The following is a 7,952-nucleotide window of genomic DNA, read 5'->3' as shown; positions in this document are numbered from 1 at the left end:
ACGCGCCCCGTTTTCTTTGTCGCGCCGCGCTGTAAACAGGATTTTATTGGAAAGTCGCGCCAGGTTTATTCTTACTTCTTGCTTTAATGCCCCGTGGAACTGCGTGGGAGACAAATGGTCGCAGGCATAGACGTGTCGTAAAGTATATCGTGACATGAGATAAGTTAGGAGACGCATAGTATCATCCCTCAACCCGATTCTTATTATTCTATTCTTGTATCTAATAAAATATACATGAGCCGAGATTAATGGCGGCAATAGATGATAATATTTTCCAAAGTTAGAAATTCATTTTCAAAATATCTAATATAAACTGTAAGCTCCCGTGCTCCCGTGCCTTTCGTTACTTTACAGATTATCATTCTTTCCCTCTCTCCGAAAAGAGCGTGTTATTTGTTTTTATATAGAAGAATCAACAAACACGTTGTTTGTCAATATGATACTCTTTTCTTTTTACCCTCAAAGCCAAAATTAATTACGTGCTTTTTCTTTTCTTTTTTTGGTATACATTATTCAAAGTGTATATATAAATATTCTGCATATTTAAAATAATAATTTATATTTATCGACGACATCTGCATATTGAAAAAAGAATATAAATTATAAGAACGCGAAGTTAGCCAATAATATTAAGCAAAGATTATTTTATTTATTTCAGAGTATCGGCACGAAAACTTTCCTTTAAATGTTTAACGCGCGATCATAAATTTTAATTGTACTTTTACCATTACCTCTGCCTAATTTAATCGTCTGCCGACGGCGACGTGTCGACGTCACTTTGCGGAGGAATTAATTCGGATCGGCCCGAACTCTCTCTCTCTCTCTCTCTCTCTGGCCTTTTTCTCGGGCGCGCCCCAAATGGAAAATACGGCTAAGATCATGCCGCATTATAATTCAATCCCCATCGTTTTCCGCCTCGTGGCAATAAATATTCCACAGTACAACGAAAACGCGTGTTAACGTTTATAAGTAAATCAGCGTCGCGGCGCGGCGAAGCGTGCACATGTGACTGGTCCCGTCACCGCTTCGGATTGTTCGCGAACATTGCAATTGTTTCTCGATTTTCGCGCGGCCGTCACCCCCCCCCACACACACACACACACACACACACACGCGCGCGCGCGCGCGCGCGCGCGCGTAAACGGAGAAAATACGTCTGCCGTTATCAGTTAATTCATATTGAACGATATTGACGGCCGCTAATACGGCCATATCTATCTCGCGATCCTTATTGTTTAGCGTCATTGTTCGTTTAATTCGTCAAATACGATTCGCTCTATAATAATAAATGTCAATTTGTTTTATCACGCGCGTGTGCCGCCGCAGATAATTTTTTGTTATACCATATTTCGCTGATTGCTAAAACGATTTATTTATTACACTCGACTAATCTTTATTGATTGTTCCTATCCGCCGGAAGCGTTCGCAGCGGTACACGTAAAACGTGCGTACACATATTTAAAATTGACAGATCATATGCAACGAGTTACGCGAACGTCCGCGGAACGATGATAGCGAGAGATATCGACATTTATTCATAATACTGACATTTAAGTACACACAACGATCGTGTAACCAAAAATATTTTCATACGGGATATAATGCAATTTAATATTGAAAGTTAAAATGCTATAACATACGGAAAAATTGTCGATTCGATCGAGTCGATTCGTGCTTCTTCGAAAATATCGCGCACATTAAACGGTATACAGATAAAGAGAAAGAAATTCTTTAAAAGTATGTACACGCATCAGATATTCCAATAAATATAAGTAGAATGCAGCATAAGAAAAATATATTTTTCAAAAATAATTTAAAAAATTCTCTCTCTCTCTCTCTCTCTCTCTCTCTCTCTCTCTCTCTCTTCTTTTTTTGTAAGAAAATCTTTCATACAATTGATAAAAGAGTCTTCCATAGGAAAATCTTCGATTCAACCAAGCGTAAAATTTTCTCCATTAACGTGAAAGCCCGAATTATACAACTGCAATAGTTTTATTACTCACATCGAATCTAGATACATTAATTACCGTTTGCTTTCAGCTTGGATTACTTTTTGTTCACGGTTTGCCTTTCGCGGATGTAACACTGGCTGCTAGTAAAGTCATTCATGCCAAGTGGAATGTAAACGACATGCGAAGAGGGAAAAAGGCGCATTCTTCAAGTGCAAACTTGCTACATTCAACCGGCTGAATGAAATTAATGCGTTTCTATAGCCGTTCGGCAACGTTTCTGACCCCCCATCTTTGAGGAGAAATACTATTCTGCACGACTTTACAAAAGTGTTATATAAAGATGTTATATAAATCAGTGCCACTATACAACACGATATGAGAAGGTACATCGATAATATATCCAAGTTTTTCAAGAAGAGAAAAACACAAACAGTGTTGTACGTGAAAGGATCTTTTATTAATAGAATCTTAATAGCGATATAAATTAACTGTGTCCGAACGTTATTGTTTATAATGCTTGTCGTTAAAACATGAATTAATTTTGCTGAAACAACGCTTTTTTTTTTTACATGATTTAACGGCGCCATAATTCTTTTCTTTCAATAACGAAATTAATTTCCACCTGACACGAGGGAAATGCGTTTTCCGCTGGAAATGGAAATTATAATAAAAGATTTAATTTTCCGGAAGAACACAAAAGAGTACACTCCCTCCATTATTATTTCGTTCAAATATCACCTGCACGTTTTGTTGCTTGCGTCGCGCCAAACTCCGGAAATTTCTGCGCGACTTCCTTGAAAATTTCGACTGCGGAATTTATTTTTCCTAGAAAAGTTGTACAGGTTATATGCACAACATCGATAGATTATGCCCGTATGCAAGAAACATACAATAGAGTATCTGCGCCAAATCTTTTCGATCGTTCACATGGAATTTCTACTCGACAATCACGACGATCCTGGATTATGGAGCGAATACGGACAATCGCGAATGAAAACTTCGGCAATTCTCTAGCTGATATTTTTGGCATGCACACTTTATATTATATACATATATATATATATATATATATATATATAAAATGGAATATATAATTTATTATATACATACATACATTCATATATATATATATATTTCTTTTGGATAGATATATGTATGAGGAATACAATATTTAAATAGTGCTAGTTGACAACAAGTTTAATTATCAATTTAATTGTTTTACTTAATTATGATTTTATATATAGTTTATATATATTATATCACAATTATGTATATTATTATAAATAAAGAAGCTATATACATGTGTGTGTGTGTGTGTGTGTGTGTGTGTGTGTGTGTGTGTGTGTGTGTGTATGCATGGATGAAAAATAATAAATAAATAAAATTAAATATATTGAATTATTAAATAATAGTAGAATATAAAAAATGAAACTTTATTAAGCAAATATTGCATATTGAAATAATTTGCAAATGTAAAATTTATTTATTTATTACTTATTATTAGTTAAATATTTTATAATAGCAGTTAGTATAATAAGGTAATAATTGAAATTATTACCTTATTATAGTTATTATATTAAAATAGAACTTACTACTTACACTAAATAGAACGAATTAGTTGTGAAATTATATAATACTTAAATTATAAGTTTATAAAGTTTAAGAAAAGTATGAATTTTTTATGTCGGTAATTAATAAAACTTTTATTAAATTTTAATAAAAAAAACTGGACAAAACATCAATTACAATATAATAATTAAATGAAAATGCTACATTATATGAAATATCTAAAATATGCTGCAAACAAAAACTATGAAAAAAAAATGCAACGTAATAATTTTATTATGTTTTGAACATATGAACTATTTTAAAACGTGTTATAATGAGGTGAAAGGAAAAACTTTTATTACGGAAGTAAAGTCGCGAATGACAACTGACAAAAGATTCGCTCTTTGTATTAGATGGGACACCTTATACTCAAGCATCGCGCCAAACGGAGAGCCGAAAAGTAGCGAAGGAAAATCGAAGAGAATGATACGTAAGGAAACGCCGAGCTCCGCCGGAAGTGGATGAATTGGCTCAAAGGCGATATGGCCCTGAAAGCCTCAAAGAGGAGGATCCGGCACTCAGGACGACATAGATTATTCATGTAATTCTGCACTCACTTTGCCTCGCGATCGATCAGTCACGGAACGATGCTCATCTGAATAATGAAATTCGAGGATTCCTTGCGCCGATGACGCGGCGGGACCCACTGAGATTTTCGAATTCTCGAAACGCGAGTGGATCCGGCTGAATCTGCTCCTGAATCTCGGAACCTCAGAGATCTGAAATTTAAAGATCTTGAGGAGAGGGTGCCCGATTATAAATTAATTTCGATAAAAGCGTTAGATTGAATAAGGATAAAAGGATAAGAATAAAAATATATGCAGGCATTTGAATATGTTTATAATTATTATTTAGAATATTAAATTTGCCACAGTAGATTAAGAATGTTTTCCTAGTATGATGTTATTTTTCAATTATTTATCAATTATTACTTTACAAAGTAGGATATTTTCAATTTATATAGATATATTTTTTTAATAATTTCAAAAATATTACATAAGAGTTAAAATAATTAATAAAAGTAACATCAACAGGAAAAAAGCAATTCAATAAAATAAAACAATTAAACAATTGTTAGTGAACAATTTAATAAATGATAATTGTAGAAAATATACGTAGAAATATATAATATTTACAATTAACGGTTAAAGTTACTTGATGTATCACTAAAATGCAATATTAATTTTGGATTGCTTTGATGTTGTTGTTAAATTAATAATTTACTGTAAACATTAGCAATCTGAAGCAATCTAAATGAAAAGTGTTAGCGAGGTTTATAGGAGTTATACAGTCTTCATTAAACTAAAGTTAAACCGAGTAACATTTTCATCATAAATTGCGTTTAAATCGGTTTTTAATTACCTTTTAAATTTATAGTTGTTGAATATACCGTTTTCATTTCTGAGATTGATATATCAGAGTTAACAGGGAGGAGTCTACTTTAATATTAAGAGATGCTCATCTTTTCGAAAAGTTTGATCTTACCAATTATAGTAGTTTCGCAACGAAAAATGATATCGATGGCGTCGGTAGGGAACAATTCTCGATACCGCTATTTTGCCAATGGGACAGCTCCATTCGTATATATTCCGTGCCTGTACTCGCCCTCGTTGTCCTCTGCAGTCCAAATTAAGTTTACCGTACTTTGATGTTGTAGCTTAACAAGGTTCTAGGATGCTGCTTTTGTTGCTTACTGTCTGCACGATCGCATTCCTCGGCAGCTTACGCTGTTTGAAAACTTTTCTTTGAGCCGCTTCAGCTGACAAAGAGAATTCTGTACGGCGTAGAATGAGAAAAATTGGTCGACAGCGTTGCATTCGACCAATCATCCGCTAATCAGTCACGTGCCGTTGTGATTTCCGCCGTAACAAGCAGTGCAGGGGTGATAAATTGTTTTCGCTCGAAAGAAAAATTAAAGATCGACGAGGCGGTGATAAAAATTAATAGATTTGGAGAGACGTTTCACAACTTATGCCGCTCATAACTTTTAATTTCTTTTTAATTCTCCCCGTATTAATATTTTCCCACGTGAATGCACGTGATTCTTCAAATTAACGATTGTGCTAAAAGCACAAATATAAAACGAACCTATAATAAATCATCAATTCAACCTGTCGAAAACCTGCAACGTGGTTGTAGCGTGCGAATTCGAGTGTTGCAAATGAGCTTGATACACATTGTAAACTGAAAACAATGCCATATCGGCAATATCTTTTTTCCTTTTTTCCATTCTTTTTTATCTTCTAAAATTAAACTATATTCTTTTCGTTACTACATAATAGGGCGTTTATTCTACACGTTTGAGCGGTATCATTTACAAAAAAGCGCGTTCCATATATATATATATATATATATAGTTTTTGTCTTTACAGCGTATCCGTGTCAGATATAGGACGATAAGCATTTTCTTTCTTGTTAATAAGTATTTTATACTTTTATCAGACCAGCCTAGTAAATTATCGATAAGAATATTAACATTTAGTAAATAAGTTGTTGAATGTTCAATGATAGTTTGAATTGTTCATTACTGGTAGGATTAAGAAATTCAGGATATGAATATATGTAAGAGGCTTAATAGGTTGTAACCCACGACATATACATATACATAGACCAAGCATTCTGTCTGCGGGTCTGACTCTATGTCACAGTTCCCTCGTAAGATGGGATGAGAAAGGTACTGGCTGAGTCTTCTTCTCCCCGAGAACGGAATCCGTGATTTAAGCATGCGTATGTCGTTAGTTTGTACCGCTTTAGCCTATAAATATAACAGCAATGTAAATAAGGGTTTATCATAGCTGTCATCCCGCGGTACAACGTAAAACATGTTTTACGTAGAATACATAAAAATAAAAAAAAAAAGAAAAAAAAGAAAAAAAAGGAAAACGAATTTAAAGGCAATATCATGAGGGAAACGTGTGGTATAAATCAGAGATGAATTACGAAACGTGCGCACTCGTGCTTCGGCGACCTTTAATTACAAAGAAAAGAGGAGAACTGGAACGGAGGCCGAGTGGGCAAATCGTGTTTCTACGCGTGGAACACTTCAACGTCCCACTTTGATCGTATCCCGCGTTTTCCCTTTGGCATGATAAGTCCACGGTGTTTCTCGTTTCATGGCGTAATAACCATTTGCTCGGTCTGTGGGCAACGCGCGTTTCGCCGGGCCAAACCAGCAACAAGGTTTTACAGTCGGTCCCGCGAGACGATGAAATTCCTCCGGCCTGTCTGCGCGCGCTTTTGCGGCCTTCGAAGAGCTGTAAAAAGCCATCCCGGGACCAAGGTGCGATTTCTATTTGTGCCTGCGGCAAACTGCTGCAACACACCGCGAAACACAGCGCGAGCTTTCGCGCGGGATATAGCTGGGAAGGAGGTATTTCGCCACGCTGCGGCAAGAATAAATTGTGATGACAAGGTTACATCGATTACGATGAAATTTTGCGTACAATGGCTGTAAATGTCACAGATATATCTCTAAAAAAAAATATGTAACAGAGGTAAACAAAAACAAATGTGATTTTTGCCAATATTTTGAGAAGAGAGAGAGAGAGAGAGAGAGAGAGAGAGAGAGAGAGAGAGAGAGAGAAAGAGAGAGAATCTTTTATCTTTACTAATCTACTGCATGTAACAGTTCGATAACAAATATCTCGATAATCGAATTGCATTATTTATCTGTTTCTTTTTTTTTCCGGAAAATAAAACTTGCTCAAATGCAAAATTTATTTAGTGCAAGATTGCGTTACCGAAGGAATCTAAAAAGTTATTTTTGAAAAGTATACTTTTTTTTAGTTCTTTTTATATATCTTTACAATTAATAAAATATTACATAAAATTGGTCTTATTTGATATTATTTTCAATGCATTATATATTAGTGTACAGCACGAAAGAAAATCACGTATACGTGACTAATCACCAATCTATTATCAATTTGTTAATCTTAATTTTACTGAAATGTAAGGACTAATTAATCGATTGATTAATTTACAATCATCTCGGATTAATTTGGCAACTGGTCGAAGCCTTTTATTTGTACATATTGCTTTCTATCCGCATACATTAGCGATGTCACTATGCGATAGAAACGCGATAAGGCGTGACACGATGCATGTTGAACTCGTTACGCGCGCATTTTTTCGCGCGCTGCAAAACGCGCAAATGACAAGAGAGCGACGGGCATTAATCTCTCGTCCTTCCCAGCTGATGAAGTGGCAATTTCCTCCTGATAGTAGGAGGAAATAGGGTCTGCAGACCAGTTGATCAAACCCTGAACAGTAGCCTCCTACGCTACGCCCTACTACCGACTCGGTTACCCAATGGCCATACTGCATCCACCAATCGATGATGCTGCACTGTATGCACCTCGACTATCCTCCGGTTCCCTCTATTCCAGGTAC

At 35.4% G+C, this 7,952-nt stretch overlaps 1 long non-coding RNA gene across 1 annotated transcript; it reads right to left on the bottom strand.

The window, feature by feature from the left end:
- Positions 1 to 4,120: 4,120 nt before the first annotated feature.
- LOC148936341 (uncharacterized) lies at positions 4,121 to 5,898 on the bottom strand. The gene is made up of 3 exons (XR_016139599.1): positions 5,255 to 5,898; positions 5,046 to 5,177; positions 4,121 to 4,279 (listed from the first exon to the last, which is right to left on the bottom strand). It is a non-coding gene; the product is annotated as an uncharacterized LOC148936341 (long non-coding RNA).
- Positions 5,899 to 7,952: the final 2,054 nt, after the last annotated feature.

The sequence above is a fragment of the Pogonomyrmex barbatus genome, unplaced genomic scaffold (genome assembly GCF_055798465.1).
Source record: "Pogonomyrmex barbatus isolate J1 unplaced genomic scaffold, ASM5579846v1 scaffold23, whole genome shotgun sequence".
Lineage (NCBI taxonomy): Eukaryota > Metazoa > Arthropoda > Insecta > Hymenoptera > Formicidae > Pogonomyrmex > Pogonomyrmex barbatus.
This window is presented reverse-complemented; position numbering and strand designations above follow the sequence as displayed.